An 18,687-nucleotide genomic window follows, 5' to 3' on the forward strand; every position below is an offset into this window, starting at 1 on the left:
TTGTGCATCATTCTTTGAATAGGTAAAGGTACCTTATAAGGTCACATCACTTTCATCTGTATAAAGTCCTGCTGCTACTATGTCCTGGAATTCTGGAACATCACTCATAATGCTCATAGAATAACAGAACTGGAGAGTGAACAAGGGGGGTACGCCAATCGAAATAAATAAGGGCGCACTTGTCAAAAAAATACAGAAAATTGAAAAAGGCAGGCACTCTCACTTAATGGTCAGTTACCAGGGTGTCCAGCTTGGAAATTACATCTCAAAAGAACCCATACATACAGAAGTTGTGGTAGGGAAGCGGCACTCACTGGATTTGAAATTTAAAGCAAACAACTTTTTTATTTTTTACACTACTGTGACGTTTCAGGGTCGCAAGCCCCTTCCTCAGACAGTGCAAAAGTGAAAAAACAACAGACTTAAATAGCATGTATAATCAATTATGCAAATAATCAAAATGTGAACAAACAATTGAGCATTGAAACATACACCTCTATGCAGTTAGAAAACTGTAGCAGTTTGAATCCTGAACCACTTACGGTTTACTCTACCATGTGATCTGACCCCTGGGTTACCATAGTGATCATGATAAACAAAAACTATTATACACATAACATTGAGACACTATGTTACACTTAGTCAGTGATTAGAGTGCTGAAACAGATTGTGATACAATGTGGATGGGTGATCTTAATAAGTAACAAAAAAGACAATAAAAAGCGCACAAGCGCTAAATCAAAATAATATTTGAAAAAGCTATTAATCTTACTTTGTAGCAGCGGCACTGGCAACAAAGTGTATTAGGCTATATGATCTGTTAAAGAAACAGATTTCTAATGCAGGGTCTCTGCCCTTTGCATAGTAATGCCTATTGGTAAATTCAATCACTAATGTCAGAAAGAAGCACCAATGCATATGTCTAGCTGGAAAAAAAGTATATTTTTGAAAACAATACACATCTTCCTGTGTGCCAGTCTATGTGTGCAGCTCTTAATAGGCATGTCTTGTAGTACAACTCGCAATTGTGTATTTGAAAATATAATGTTGCTCAGGAATTAAATGAGCTATTGCATCAATATGCTTCAAAGGATAACAAGAAAGTTATACTATTGAGCGCAGGATGATTCACCAAACTCCTAAAAATACCTATGAGTCCCTAGCTATGTAAAAATGAATTAACATAAAAGGAAGAAATAAGGAGCGCTATAGCTAAAGGTGATGATGCAGGAAAATGACATAAACTTATTAAAAATTAAAAATCAGATAGATATTTCAAAATAAGCATAAATTTATTCCACAGTGAATAATATTTTTAAAACGGACGTCTCCGTAGATAAAAAGCAAAGGTACAAAATAGGTTGCCACCATATAGTACAGACTAAACTTAAAAAGCAAAGTTCGTAGTGTCAGTATAAACAGTCCAGTTTCACACTTAGTCTTCAATCGGAAGTTGGTTTGCTAGCAAACGGGGGCTTACCCAGAGCTGTGTACACTTGATCTCCTCCGTGACTAGTTTACGGCCGTAATGACGTCACTTGTGAAGGCGCTGTCCCAAACACACTTTTTGATTGGTGTAGATACGGGACCGGTAAGTAGCGATATTTGTTAGCTTTCTCAGCTGTAGTGTAACGATCTTCCAGAGGATATTACCTGCACTTAGTGCCAAACAGCACGCAGGATACAGAACTGAAGATTATGAATGAAAGTAATGTCCGGTATTAACCAGTTACCAGTCTAAAGAAGTAGTTGCAAATTGTTAAAAGTGGCTAACTGTGTTAGCGATATTGCACACTTCTCATGAGAACTGAAATAGCTCCAGCTATATGTAAATATTTGTCTTTAACAGTTGCAGCACATCAACGCATTTCTCCCTCTGCAGGGCTTTCTCAAGATGAATAATCAGATTACTGTGGGTTTGTAAACCTGCAGGATTATCCCAGTCCTGTCTCTCTGGGCTTCAGCTGCTCAGTTCTGTATCCTGCCGTGCTGTTTGGCACTAAGTGCAGGTAATATCTTCTGGAAGATCGCTACACTACAGCTGAGAAAGCTAACAAATATCGCTACTTACCGGTCCCGTATCTACACCAATCAAAAGTGTGTTTGGGACGGCGCCTTCACAAGTGACGTCATTACGGCCGTAAACTAGTCACGGAGGAGATCGAGTGTACACAGCTCTGGGTAAGCCCCCGTTTGCTAGCAAACCAACTTCCGATTGAAGACTAAGTGTGAAACTGGACTGTTTATACTGACACTACGAACTTTGCTTTTTAAGTTTAGTCTGTACTATATGGTGGCAACCTATTTTGTACCTTTGATTTTTATCTACGGAGACGTCCGTTTAAAAAATATTATTCACTGTGGAATACATTTATGCTTATTTTGAAATATCTATCTGATTTTTAATTTTTAATAAGTTTATGTCATTTTCCTGCATCATCACCTTTAGCTATAGCCTCCTGATTTCTTCCTTTTATGTTGCTTCAAAGGATAACACTCACCTAGATTACAAGTTTTGCGTTGCAGCTTGTAACGCTGAAAATATGGCTTTTTCTGCGTTAAAACAGCACTGCAGCTATTACAAGTGTTGTCGGTATAGCTGTACCACAAGCCTTTTAGCTTGTACCGCAACGTCAATCCCACACTCCTAAACGTTACATTTTTTTCATGGGATTCCCATAGCACTGGTGTTACGAGTTTTGCGGTGAGGCTAAAAAGTTAGCATTACAGCCTGAACCGTCAAGATTCGTACCGCCATCTAAAGTCAGTAATTATGAGTGTTACGCTACAAAGTTGTAGCATAATATTGATAACTAAAGTGTTAAAAAGTACACTAACACCCATAAACTACCTATTAACCCCTAAACCGAGGCCCCTCCGCATCGAAAACACTATAATAAATTTATTAACCCCTAATCTGCCGCTCCCAACATCGCCGCCACTAATAAAATGTATTAACCCCTATTCCTCTGCTCCCCGACATTGTCGCCACTAGAATAAACTTATTAACCCCTAAACCGCTGCCCTCCTGCATTGCAAACACTATTTAACTAATATTAACCCCTAATCTGCTGTCCGCCCACACGCCTCTATAATAAACCTATTAACCCCTAAACTGCAAGCTCCACACAACAAAATAAACTAAAATAAACTATTAACCCCGAAACTGAAAGCCCCCACAACTAAATAAACTAAAATAAACTATTAGCCCCTAGAACCAAAAGCCCCCCACAACGGAATATACTAAAATAAACTATTAACCCCTAAACCTAACGACCCCCTAACTTTATATTAAAATTACAATTTCCCTATCTTAAATTAAATTAAAACTTACCTGTCAAATTAAAAAAACTCATTTTAAACTAACAATTTAACTATTATAATTATTAAACTAAAATTAAACTAACTTCCAATTAAATAAAACTAAACTACATATTAAAAAATCCTAACACAAATATTACAAAAAGTATCTAATTAAAAAAAAAATGAAATTACAAAAACAAACACTAAAATTACGAAAAATAACAAACAAATTATCAAAACAAAAAGCCCCCCAAAATAAAAAAACACTAGCCTACAATAAACTACCAATGGCCCTTAAAAGGCTTTTTTATTTTGATAGGGCTGTTAGATTTGGTGTAATTCTTTTTTATTTTGTTTTTAATTTTGTGTAATGTATATTTTTAGGGGTTGTTTTATTTTTTGTAGCAAAAGAGCTGTTTAACTTAGGGCAATGCCCTACAAAAGGCTATTTTAAGGGCCCTTGGTAGTTTATTCTAGAGTAGGCTTTTTTTTTTTTTTTTTTTTTTTTTTAAGGGTATTAGAATAGGAATAATCTTTATTTTTTAGATAATTTCTTTTTTTTTGCAATGGTAGTTTTTTTATTTTTTGTAATGGTAGTTTTTTATTTTTTGTAATGTTAGGTTTTAGTGCAAGGCAGGTTAAGTTTTATTGCACAGGTAAGTTTGTATTTATTTTAACTAGGTAGTTAGTAAATAGTTAATAACTATTTACTAACTAGTCTACTTAGTTAAAATAAATACAAACTTACCTGTGAAATAAAAATAAAACCTAAGCTAGTTACAATGTAACTTTTAGTTATATTGCAGCTAGCTTAGGTTTTATTTTACAGGTAAGTATTTAGTTTTAACTAGGTATTATTTAGTTAACAATTATAAATTTAATTTAGATCTATTTTAATTATTTTAAAGTTAGGGGGTGTTAGGGTTAGGGGTTAATATTTTAATTTAGGTTGTTGCGATGTGGGGGGCTGGCGGTTTAGGGGGTTAATAGGTTTATTTAGTTAAAGTGAAGTTCAATTTACGAATATTGCCCCATGGCATTGAATAGACATTTAAAAATTAAGAAGGGTTTAATTCATGAAAAGTTTAAATTTATATATATTGAAGAATTATTACCTATTTACCGCTGCGATGATAAGCACAGCTCTCCCGTTCGCCATTTTGTCAAATTGATTGACAGATGAAGATTCGTAAAAGAAATATAAGAAAAAGAATGTGTGTGTAATGATCCCCAGCCGTCAGTACCAAATGTGGTTAATATTTATACAACGTTTAACCTATGCGCTATTGGTGATACTCTACTCCCCTTAACTTTTGCTATGTGTGGGTTAATGGCCAAGGAACAGACCCAAGGCCGTAGGCTTACCCTCCTGTACAGTATCATGTCAGTTGTCGTTCCGTGCTGGGGTAGTCAGGCTTCGAACAATCCCGTGGTGTCCAGGATACAATCTCCAAAGTTGGCGTCCGCTTCAGCCTTGCACAGCAACCAGGGCTGTTTCCGTCCACAGCACACTACGAACGACGTGAGCGTTGGATTGGATAACAGTCCAACACTCCGGAGCAACCCTTCTGGATAGGAGTAAGCTGAAGTAACGATGCGGGTGACTCCCGTAAAATAAATTAAAAAGTTCAAATTTATTGAAAATTCTTAAAAAAGTAAACAGAAGCTAGCAGCATACAAAAAAAGGTAAGGCGCAGCACTAAGGCTTACGCGTTTCGGCTAACAAGCCGTAATCATAGCCTGTTAGTGCTGGGCTATTACCTTACTTTTTAAAAGGCACATAATTTTACTATTGGCTGTTACAAATTGATTAAAACAAAGAAACGCCTACCATCAGTTAGCTACTTATTAACCAAACTACAAAGAACAGGGTGCCAGACAGAACAGTAGAATAATTACAAGCAACAGATTAAGCAGGACAAATATTGAAGTGAAATAGAGATTATATACATTGCAATACCTTGTAAATCAATCATACATTTTGTATAGGAGACAACGTACTATCCTACAAAGCAACAGGTAAATAATTTGAAAAAATATACACAATGTAATGCTACTTTAGTGAACCCTTATATACAATGGACAGTGTTGTATAAATATCCTAATATTACCCAGGTATGCACACTTAAAATTTAGGAATGAATCTGTCAACTTAATATATATTTGCTAATGTGAACCGGGTGTATGTAAATAACACACAAGGTAAATACATAAATCTAACCTTAGATACTAATGGCTACAAAATTTATATTAAAATATATAGATATATAGATAGGTAGATGTTAAATAAGGATACATACAGGGGTAATAAATGTATGACAATATTCAATTACTCCCAGTAGTTTATCATGTCGTATCGACATTTCAGACATTTTGGTACCCTGGTGTCAAAGGTAAAAATCCCCAAAATCTCTCTTTTGGCCAATAATTGGTCAATATCTCCTCCCCTCTTAGGTAATGACACCTTTTCAATGGCACACCATCTGAAGGTACTGAGGTTCCCCTCATGTTTAATTGCAAAGTGTTGTACTAAAGGTGTGGACGCCTTACCTATGTTAATGGTAGACAAGTGCTCCCTAATGCGTGATCTCATGTCCCTAGACGTGAGACCCAGATTCGTTATTTTAAAAATCGTCATCTGTCAATCATTTTGACAATATGGCGGGCGGGAGAGCAGCGCTTATCGTCGCAGCGGTAAATAGGTAAAAAATCTTCAATATATATAAATTTAAAACTTTTCATGAATTAAACCCTTCTTAATTTTTAAATGTCTATGCAATGCCGTGGGGCAATATTAGTAACTTGACCTTCACTTTAATAATTGTAAGTTTAATTTAGATCTAGTTAATTATGTTAAAGTTAGGGGGTGTTAGGGTTATGTTAGGGTTAGGGTTATGTTAGGTTTAGGGGTTATTAGTTTAATTTAGGTTGTTGCGATGTGGGGGGCTGGCGGTTTAGGGGTTAATAGGTTTATTTAGCTAATAATTGTAAGTTTAATTTAGATCTAGTTTAATTATGTTAAAGTTAGGGAGTGTTAGGGTTAGGGTTACGTTAGGGTTAGGGTTAACATTAGGGTTAGGAGTTAATAGTTTAATTTAGGTTGTTGCGATGTGGGGGACTGGTGGTTTAGAGGTTAATAGGTTAATTTAGTGGTAGTGATGTGGGAGGCCGGAGGTTTAGGGGTTAATAGCTTTATTTAGGTGGCAGCGATATCAGGAGCAGCGGAATAGGGGTTAATAACTTTATGTCAAAGAAATTAGGCAGACACTCAGGAATCAATTCAAATCAAAATTTCTTTACTGTAGGCAGCAGCACATACAGAGCAACGTTTCGGGGTAAGTTACCCCCTCCTCAGGCTCAATACAGACAAATGCCAAATGTACATCTTATATAGCCAAATAGACCCACCCCCAATTAACAATTATGACATCATTAAAGAAAGAAAACACACCTCTTGTGCAATTTCAATTAATAACACTAAACAATCAATCTCATTTATAATCTAATGTTTAAACATAACAAATCACAACTTCTCACGCTATGTATGCATATTACTTATAACTCTTAATGAATTCCAAACAATAAGCTAATTCCTCACTCTCTACTAATACCTTAGACGCATACCATGTATACATTTCATGCATTTGGGATGTTATTGTTTTGTTATTAATATTTCTCTTTTTGTTTTTTTGTTTTTTTATTTCTTTATTATTGTTACTTATTATCCTCTCTCTAACCTGAAGAGTATTAAAACAGACCTGCTAAATGATATTCTCTATTAAGCCCTCTAGGATGTAATGTACTAAGTCTATGTATCCACATAGCTTCTTTTTTCAGCAACACCCTTTCCCTGTCAAAGCCAATAGAACCTTTTGAAACACAGTCAAGTACCATAAATCTTAACTGATTCACCTGGTGTCCCCTCTCAAAAAATGAAAGGGGACAGGAAGGTGTCTCATTTTGGAGTTCCTAATAGTAGACTTATGTTGGGTGAGTCGCTCCTTAACACTCTGTGTCGTCTCACCGACATATAATAGTCCACACGGACACTTTAGAGCATACACCACATAAGACGATTTACAAGTGAAATGGCCTTTAATATGAAAAAGTTTGCCTGATTGGGGATGACTTATTGTGTTACCCTTAATAATGCTATTGCAATGAGAGCAGTTGAGACAGGGAAAAGTCCCATTCTCAATAGGTCGAAAAAACCCTTTGTACACTTTTCATGGACTTTACCTTAGCCCTGACCAATTGCTTACCAATAGAATTACCCTTTCTAAAAGAAGAAAAAGGTGGAAATTTAAAATCCCTGATTGCAGGCATAGAATCCCTTAACATAAACCAATTCTTACAAATCACTCTATGTAATTTGACACTCATATTTCTAAAATTAGAAACAAAGGCCAATTTCTTAGTCTCATCTCCATTTTGCTTAGGTTGAAGATTGATAGACTCCAATTCACCATAAGAATAACCTCTTTCTTGAAACCTCTTGCGCATCTCATCTAAATGCAATGAACAGGTTAAGGGGTCTGAGACTATCCTCTTCACTCTAAGAAATTGCGATTTTGGTACACTCTTGAAAACTCTTGGCGGGTGATGGCTTTGACGGGACAATAAAGTATTCTTGTCAGTAGGCTTTCTAAAAATGTCTGTCTCAAAATGATTGCCAGCATGCATAACAACAGTGTCTAGGAAAGCCACACTCTCAGTATGATAATTAGCAGTAAATTTTACTGCGGGCACCTTATTTTCTATTCTTAAACGGAGTGCCTCAATGGATTCAATGCTGCCCTGCCAAATGATAAACAGATCATCTATATAGCGCCACCAAGCCAAACACTTATGAAACTCAGGATCAATATATATCACTTGTTCCTCCAATTGATCCATGTAAAGGCAGGCGTAGGCAGGAGCAACATTTGAACCCATTGAGGTACCCCGTAACTGCAGAAAGAATCTGTCATCAAAAGAAAAATAATTGTGAGTTAACACTAGTTCTAATAACTCCATAAAGAAGTTAATTTATCTATCAGAGTATTTGGCTGACCGCATCAGAGAAGACCAGACACTGTTTAAACCATCAGCATGGGGGATATAGTATACAGACTACTTACATCCCAAATAGCCAAAATGATATCCTCTGGTAGGTCAGTCAAACTTTTGATTTTACTCAGAAAATCACTAGTGTCTTTCAAGAAAGATCGTCCCTGTCTTACTAAAGGAGTGAGAACTTTTTCCAAAAATTTTGCAATTGGACTGAACAAGGAGTCAATGGAGGCCACTATGGGCCTACCCGGTGGATCACAAAGATCCTTATGTATTTTAGGTAATACATAGAAATTAGGGGTTTTAGGATTCTGGTTAAACAAATAATCAAACATTTTTTCACTAATTATTTCATCATCAACAGCTGTTTTAAGTATCTCCCTAACTCTAGTCATAAACCCAAATAAAGGATCACAGTCAAGTTCCTTATAGACCCCCTTGATCACTCAATTGTCTTAAAATTTCACCTTTGTATTTTGATGTATCCATAACGAAAATTGCTCCGCCTTTATCAGCTCCTTTGATGGTAATGTCAGAATTTTGTTTTAAATTATCAAGGGCAGTCTTTTCAGCAATTGTCAAGTTATGTTTTACATCCAAATGAGAGGACCTATTAACCAAATTTTCAAATTCCTTATTCACAACATTGATAAATGTATCAACAGAATGATTGCACACAGTAGGGGTAAATTGACTCTGAACACGTAAACCAAACACAGATGGATCCAAAATGCATTTGTCCATTTGAGAGCCGTTATCAATCACAGGCTCAGATTCCCCAAAGAAAGCTTTTAGTTTAATAGTCCTGTATAAACAATGTAAATCTAACTGTAATTGAAAAGTGTCCACCTCCTCCACAGGGCAGTAAGTAAGACCTTTAGATAAAACAGAACGTTCTGCAGCAGAAAGTACATAACTTTAAATATTAATGACATTATTGATATTACCTATTTCTTTGCTCGGCGTGCTCGCCGTTGCATGCCCTGACCCTGATTTCCTTCTTTTTTGGCTCTGTTTCCTCTTTCGCTTGGAGCTGAACTGTCGTCCCCTGAGGAGGTTGAAGAGGAGCTTGTATCCATTGAGGCTGGATCATTTGTGGCTTTTTTCCCCCGCTGTGGCTTCCATGCTTTCGCCCGGGGTCGATTCTGAAAGCCACCCGATAGCCAACGATAGACATTTCCTGCTGTGTAGTCAGACTCGTCACGTCTGAACTTCCGGCACTTACGTTCCTCCACTTTCTTCCGGAACGTAGCTGCGCCCTCCTTAGCCGTCTGAACCAGCTGTTTGAAGTCATCTTCAGTCGACGCCTCACGAAGGAGCTCCTCCTGCAGCTTAATCTTTTCCTCCAGGGTGAGTAACTCCATCTTGGAAAATTCGATATTTAGAATCATTAGGTCAAAACTGATAATACATTGTAGTTGGATACTACATTGTCTCTTGACAAGTTTTTCCAAATCTTTGGAATATAGGTCTTTATCCGGTGCTGTTAGAAACTCTCTAGGTCCCAGAGCAAATGTGGCAATGTGTGCGGCATCCTCTTCAGAGTAGGAAAAACCCCCAGATTCAGAGGTAGAACTAGGAGTGCTGCTTTTTTCCGCCATGTCTTTAAATAGTGCAATTTAAGCACAAGAAAGGGTCCTCACCTCATCCAGGACAAAATGCAATATTCACAGCTTTGCAAAACGTAGAGGGAGTTCAACCTTCCAATTGGAGTGTCACAATCCTCACCTAGTCCACAGGTGTGAAGTATATGTCAAAGAAATTAGGCAGACACTCAGGAATCAATTCAAATCAAAAAATTTTTTACTGTAGGCAGCAGCACATACAGAGCAACGTTTCTGGGTAAGTTACCCCCTCCTCAGGCTCAATACAGACAAATGCCAAATGTACATCTTATATAGCCAAATAGACCCACCCCCAATTAACAATTATGACATCATTAAAGAAAGAAAACACACCTCTTGTGCAATTTCAATTAATAACACTAAACAATCAATCTCATTTATAATCTAATGTTTAAACATAACAAATCACAACTTCTCACGCTATGTATGCATATTACTTATAACTCTTAATGAATTCCAAACAATAAGCTAATTCCTCACTCTCTACTAATACCTTAGACGCATACCATGTATACATTTCATGCATTTGGGATGTTATTGTTTTGTTATTAATATTTCTCTTTTTGTTTTTTTGTTTTTTTATTTCTTTATTATTGTTACTTATTATCCTCTCTCTAACCTGAAGAGTATTAAAACAGACCTGCTAAATGATATTCTCTATTAAGCCCTCTAGGATGTAATGTACTAAGTCTATGAATCCACATAGCTTCTTTTTTCAGCAACACCCTTTCCCTGTCAAAGCCAATAGAACCTTTTGAAACACAGTCAAGTACCATAAATCTTAACTGATTCACCTGGTGTCCCCTCTCAAAAAATGAAAGGGGACAGGAAGGTGTCTCATTTTGGAGTTCCTAATAGTAGACTTATGTTGGGTGAGTCGCTCCTTAACACTCTGTGTCGTCTCACCGACATATAATAGTCCACACGGACACTTTAGAGCATACACCACATAAGACGATTTACAAGTGAAATGGCCTTTAATATGAAAAAGTTTGCCTGAATGGGGATGACTTATTGTGTTACCCTTAATAATGCTATTGCAATGAGAGCAGTTGAGACAGGGAAAAGTCCCATTCTCAATAGGTCGAAAAACCCTTTGTACACTTTTCATGGACTTTACCTTAGCCCTGACCAATTGCTTACCAATAGAATTACCCTTTCTAAAAGAAGAAAAAGGTGGAAATTTAAAATCCCTGATTGCAGGCATAGAATCCCTTAACATAAACCAATTCTTACAAATCACTCTATGTAATTTGACACTCATATTTCTAAAATTAGAAACAAAGGCCAATTTCTTAGTCTCATCTCCATTTTGCTTAGGTTGAAGATTGATAGACTCCAATTCACCATAAGAATAACCTCTTTCTTGAAACCTCTTGCGCATCTCATCTAAATGCAATGAACAGGTTAAGGGGTCTGAGACTATCCTCTTCACTCTAAGAAATTGCGATTTTGGTACACTCTTGAAAACTCTTGGCAGGTGATGGCTTTGACGGGACAATAAAGTATTCTTGTCAGTAGGCTTTCTAAAAATGTCTGTCTCAAAATGATTGCCAGCATGCATAACAACAGTGTCTAGGAAAGCCACACTCTCAGTATGATAATTAGCAGTAAATTTTACTGCGGGCACCTTATTTTCTATTCTTAAACGGAGTGCCTCAATGGATTCAATGCTGCCCTGCCAAATGATAAACAGATCATCTATATAGCGCCACCAAGCCAAACACTTATGAAACTCAGGATCAATATATATCACTTGTTCCTCCAATTGATCCATGTAAAGGCAGGCGTAGGCAGGAGCAACATTTGAACCCATTGAGGTACCCCGTAACTGCAGAAAGAATCTGTCATCAAAAGAAAAATAATTGTGAGTTAACACTAGTTCTAATAACTCCATAAAGAAGTTAATTTATCTATCAGAGTATTTGGCTGACCGCATCAGAGAAGACCAGACACTGTTTAAACCATCAGCATGGGGGATTATAGTATACAGACTACTTACATCCCAAATAGCCAAAATGATATCCTCTGGTAGGTCAGTCAAACTTTTGATTTTACTCAGAAAATCACTAGTGTCTTTCAAGAAAGATCGTCCCTGTCTTACTAAAGGAGTGAGAACTTTTTCCAAAAATTTTGCAATTGGACTGAACAAGGAGTCAATGGAGGCCACTATGGGCCTACCCGGTGGATCACAAAGATCCTTATGTATTTTAGGTAATACATAGAAATTAGGGGTTTTAGGATTCTGGTTAAACAAATAATCAAACATTTTTTTCACTAATTATTTCATCATCAACAGCTGTTTTAAGTATCTCCCTAACTCTAGTCATAAACCCAAATAAAGGATCACAGTCAAGTTCCTTATAGACCCCTTGATCACTCAATTGTCTTAAAATTTCACCTTTGTATTTTGATGTATCCATAACGAAAATTGCTCCGCCTTTATCAGCTCCTTTGATGGTAATGTCAGAATTTTGTTTTAAATTATCAAGGGCAGTCTTTTCAGCAATTGTCAAGTTATGTTTTACATCCAAATGAGAGGACCTATTAACCAAATTTTCAAATTCCTTATTCACAACATTGATAAATGTATCAACAGAATGATTGCACACAGTAGGGGTAAATTGACTCTGAACACGTAAACCAAACACAGATGGATCCAAAATGCATTTGTCCATTTGAGAGCCGTTATCAATCACAGGCTCAGATTCCCCAAAGAAAGCTTTTAGTTTAATAGTCCTGTATAAACAATGTAAATCTAACTGTAATTGAAAAGTGTCCACCTCCTCCACAGGGCAGTAAGTAAGACCTTTAGATAAAACAGAACGTTCTGCAGCAGAAAGTACATAACTTTAAATATTAATGACATTATTGATATTACCTATTTCTTTGCTCGGCGTGCTCGCCGTTGCATGCCCTGACCCTGATTTCCTTCTTTTTTGGCTCTGTTTCCTCTTTCGCTTGGAGCTGAACTGTCGTCCCCTGAGGAGGTTGAAGAGGAGCTTGTATCCATTGAGGCCGGATCATTTGTGGCTTTTTTCCCCCGCTGTGGCTTCCATGCTTTCGCCCGGGGTCGATTCTGAAAGCCACCCGATAGCCAACGATAGACATTTCCTGCTGTGTAGTCAGACTCGTCACGTCTGAACTTCCGGCACTTACGTTCCTCCACTTTCTTCCGGAACGTAGCTGCGCCCTCCTTAGCCGTCTGAACCAGCTGTTTGAAGTCATCTTCAGTCGACGCCTCACGAAGGAGCTCCTCCTGCAGCTTAATCTTTTCCTCCAGGGTGAGTAACTCCATCTTGGAAAATTCGATATTTAGAATCATTAGGTCAAAACTGATAATACATTGTAGTTGGATACTACATTGTCTCTTGACAAGTTTTTCCAAATCTTTGGAATATAGGTCTTTATCCGGTGCTGTTAGAAACTCTCTAGGTCCCAGAGCAAATGTGGCAATGTGTGCGGCATCCTCTTCAGAGTAGGAAAAACCCCCAGATTCAGAGGTAGAACTAGGAGTGCTGCTTTTTTCCGCCATGTCTTTAAATAGTGCAATTTAAGCACAAGAAAGGGTCCTCACCTCATCCAGGACAAAATGCAATATTCACAGCTTTGCAAAACGTAGAGGGAGTTCAACCTTCCAATTGGAGTGTCACAATCCTCACCTAGTCCACAGGTGTGAAGTATATGTCAAAGAAATTAGGCAGACACTCAGGAATCAATTCAAATCAAAATTTTTTTTACTGTAGGCAGCAGCACATACAGAGCAACGTTTCTGGGTAAGTTACCCCCTCCTCAGGCTCAATACAGACAAATGCCAAATGTACATCTTATATAGCCAAATAGACCCACCCCCAATTAACAATTATGACATCATTAAAGAAAGAAAACACACCTCTTGTGCAATTTCAATTAATAACACTAAACAATCAATCTCATTTATAATCTAATGTTTAAACATAACAAATCACAACTTCTCACGCTATGTATGCATATTACTTATAACTCTTAATGAATTCCAAACAATAAGCTAATTCCTCACTCTCTACTAATACCTTAGACGCATACCATGTATACATTTCATGCATTTGGGATGTTATTGTTTTGTTATTAATATTTCTCTTTTTGTTTTTTTTGTTTTTTTATTTCTTTATTATTGTTACTTATTATCCTCTCTCTAACCTGAAGAGTATTAAAACAGACCTGCTAAATGATATTCTCTATTAAGCCCTCTAGGATGTAATGTACTAAGTCTATGTATCCACATAGCTTCTTTTTTCAGCAACATCCTTTCCCTGTCAAAGCCAATAGAACCTTTTGAAACACAGTCAAGTACCATAAATCTTAACTGATTCACCTGGTGTCCCCTCTCAAAAAAATGAAAGGGGACAGGAAGGTGTCTCATTTTGGAGTTCCTAATAGTAGACTTATGTTGGGTGAGTCGCTCCTTAACACTCTGTGTCGTCTCACCGACATATAATAGTCCACACGGACACTTTAGAGCATACACCACATAAGACGATTTACAAGTGAAATGGCCTTTAATATGAAAAAGTTTGCCTGAATGGGGATGACTTATTGTGTTACCCTTAATAATGCTATTGCAATGAGAGCAGTTGAGACAGGGAAAAGTCCCATTCTCAATAGGTCGAAAAACCCTTTGTACACGTTTCATGGACTTTACCTTAGCGGTTAATAAGTTTAATATAGTTGCAGCGATGTTGGGGTGCGGCGGAATAGTGGTTAATAATTTTAGTATAGTGGTGGCTATATCGGGAACGGCAGATTAGAGGTTAGTAACATTAAGTAGGTGTCAGCAATGTCAGGGGCAGCAGATCAGGGGTGTTTAGACGTAGGGTTTATGTTAGGGTGTTAGGTTTAAACTGTAGTTTCTTTTTCCCCATAGACATCAATGGGGCTGCGTTACAGAGCTTTTGTTTCCGCGATCGCAGCTGTTAGACTTTTTTTTTTGCCGGCTCTTCCCATTGATGTCTATGGGGAAAGTGTGCATGAGCACGTCCAACACAGCGCTTGTTTTGGGAGCGGTATGGAGCTTAAAATCTCCATATCGCCCGCACAAGCAATTTTTTTTAAACTTGTAATAGCAGCGCTATAGGGAATTAAATAACGCCACAAAAGTGGCTTTATTTATTTTCCCTATAGAGCTCAAAACTCATAATCTAGGTGTAAGATAATAGAAAATCAAAGGACTTGTATAAAATCACATATTAGAAATAGCTATGTAAACTACATACCTAACCATGAACAAACATGGATCCATGGTACATAAAAACAAAAAAGCATAAAATCAATGCAATAAAATATAAATAAAATCAGGATAATGGGTGTCGGTAAATATTACTACCGACACCCATTATCCTGATTTTAACTGTTTTTTAAGATCACTATCTGTTTGGAAGGATCATACACATTCATTTGGCATTTTCATATATTACTTCTGTTCATTCATTGCATTAGACATCTGCATATTTATATTTTATTGCATTGATTTTATGCTTTTTTGTTTTTATGTACCATGGATCTATGTTTATTTATATAATCTGTAATAAATTGTGTTGTAATATTCTACAAATTATTGTTGATTAGTTCCTGTAGCCTTTGAGACCGACTTGTAGTACCTAATAACTGCTAAACATAGGATTATTCATATACTCAAGTCTATTACCATACTGACTAATACCACCATTTCCACACTCATTAGATCTTGCCTTTTTTGACGCTCCTCTCTAACCCTCGACACTATATATTCTCTCTTTTTGTGGGTAGTTGGGGACCCACTTTAGATAGGAGCCATAGGTCACTTTTCTTAAGCGCTGTGAGTTTCAACATTTCTCTAACCATGAACAAAGTCATATATATCTAATATGTGGATTGTCTTTTTAGAGCTATAAAAATATAAGCTATAGTTTGTTTTAAACATACAAAATATAGATTTGCTAAATTAATCTGCAGTTTTGTCTTTTGTTTGTTTTTTTACACAATTTCTTTTTAAAAAATATTTTATTGCTACTTTGGTAATCAGTTCCTTTGATAAAAGTTACCAATGAAGATCAAAAAACATAAATGAGAAGAGTTTTCATTTAATTAGTAATTAGAGAAAATCAGTAAGATGCCCCAAGCTGAAATTCACTTACAATGGTTTTACTTTTCAATCTCTACCCTACAAGTAAAACTTGTACATTATAATTACCCACAAAGAGTTTGCTTCAAATAAATTAAAAATACTGATTTAAGCTAGTATCCCAATAATAATACTTGTTATAATGATTTTTTTTCCTGCTTTTAATATATTAATATGAAGGGGTTGTGAAATGACATTTATTTTTTCAAGCTAATTTTTACCTAACTGCTTGAAACAGGTTTAATTCAGGATAGTTTGTATTTAAATGATCTGTTCCTTATTGGATTAACATTTGATGCAATGAAAACAAGACCGGGAAGCATTTTTTCAGAACAGGCAGAAACATTATGCAGTCTCTTTTTCTGTAGTTGGTTTGTTTTCCTCTCTCTTGCCTATACTGATATGTTTTGTCTTACAATAGTGATTTATCCCTCCAATGTTCCGAGCTTCCGAAAAGATACAAAGGCAATACAAATGAGAACGACTCTGTTTCGCCTATGTTCTGCAGCAGCGAATGTATAACAATTGTCACTCAAACAGCCTGACTGACAGCGGAAACACAATACAGATTGTCAGAGTGAAAAATCCCTTTTCCCATTCACATCAATCTTAGATTTAGCACATCAGTACATGTTTGATTCATGCAAGAAACAGAAAATCTATTCCTGTATTTCCTAATTGGGGAGAAAGTTCATACCCATGAATTTCATAGCTTAGCATTCTCAATAAAGCACTAAATGTAAAAGAATAAAACACTGCAAGGGAAGGATGTTTTTGGTTTGTTTGCTGTAAACTGTATGCAACCATTTAAGGGGACTTTAGATTTAGGATAGGCCTTACTGTTTGTTTTATTTTTTATTTTTGGTAGTGTTCTTTTTTTTGGTAATGTGTTTTTTATTTTTTGTAATGCTCGTATTTTTTGTAACTTAGGGGGTTTAGGTTAGGGATTTTTTTGTGGGGGCTAGCTGTAAAGTAGTGTAGGGTTATTGGGGGTTGTGAAGGTTTAGGGTTTAATAGGTTAGCGGATGATTAGGTTAATAAATCATGACAGATTATGGGTTAATAGTGTATTGGTGTTAAGATTCGCTGGGGGCGAGGGCATGAAAGGGGTTAATAGTCATGTAAGGGGTTAATAGTTTAGAGAAGCATTATATGTATATACAATTTTTAAATTATATGCCCATATAATGCATATCATTTTAAGCATTTTATAGAATTTAAAAAGCATTTTTTCTGTGTTTTTCTTTATTTTTAACATTAATATTTATTTTTCTAAATATAAATATGTTATCAAAGCCAGTAGCCACAATTTTAAATTTTCACATAACGCATTTGTTTAAATTTGAAAAGTTAAATAGTATGCAGTTATGTAACACTAGAAAGTTGAGGATAACATAATTATATTTAGAATATTTTTTTTCCGAGTACGGAAAAAACAGCTGTTTAAAATCCATACAACAATTAAAATACATAGAATCGCATTGTACAATAGAATACGTATAAATAATACATTGTATATACATGTATTGACATGAACCCTCTAGTTATAATAGGAAGTTGTTGTTTTTTTGTTTATGTTAGTCAGGTATAGTGAAGACATAATGTAGAGATAGGCGTTACAAGGGAGTTAGCTGGGCGTTGCGGGAGTAACCTGCATTTTACTTGGGTTATATTGCCAGTAGTGATGTCGCGAATAGTTCGCCGGCGAATAGTTCCCGGCGAACATATTGTGTTCCCGTTGGCCGCAGCGGGTGAAAATATGAGATGTTCGATCCGCCCCTATTCGTCATCATTGAGTAAACTTTGACCCTGTATCTCACAGTCTGCAGACACATTCCAGCCAATCAGCAGCAGACCCTCCCTCCCAGACCCTCAAAGCTCCTGGACAGCAGCCATTTTAGATTCATTCGGAAGCTGCATTGTTAGTGAGAGGAGGGACAGTGTAGCTTCTGGTGATTTAATAGGGAAATTGATAGCTAGGCTAGTGTATTCAGTGTCCACTACAGTCCTAAATGACTCATCTGATCTCTGCTGTAAGGACAGCACCCCAAAAAGCACTTTTTAGGGCTAGAACATCATTTTTTTCCCCCTGTGTAATCTAATTGCAGTTGCCTGCCTGCCAAGCCACTTGCACAGTGACACCACTCATATCTGGTGTAACAGTAGTGTAAATTTAAAAAAAAACAAACTTTTTTTGACTGTGAAACATCAGTCTGCTAGTGTAATCTAATTGCAGTTGCCTGCCTGCCAGCGTGTGTGCCAGGCCCACTTGCCCAGTGCCACCACTCATATCTGGTGTAACAGTAGTGTACATTTAAAAAAAAAAAAACTTTTTTGACTGTGAAACATCAGTGTGCTTGTGTAATCTAATTGCAGTTGCCTGCCAGCGTGTGTGCCAGGCCCACTTGCCCAGTGCCACCACTCATATCTGCTGTAACAGTAGTGTAAATTTAAAAAAAAACTTTTTTTAATGTGAAACATCAGTCTGCTAGTGTAATCTAATTGCAGTTGCCTGCCTGCCAGCATGTGTGCCAGGCCCACTTGCCCAGTGCCACCACTCATATCTGG

The sequence above is a fragment of the Bombina bombina genome, chromosome 5, assembly GCF_027579735.1.
Source record: "Bombina bombina isolate aBomBom1 chromosome 5, aBomBom1.pri, whole genome shotgun sequence".
NCBI classification, from domain to species: domain Eukaryota; kingdom Metazoa; phylum Chordata; class Amphibia; order Anura; family Bombinatoridae; genus Bombina; species Bombina bombina.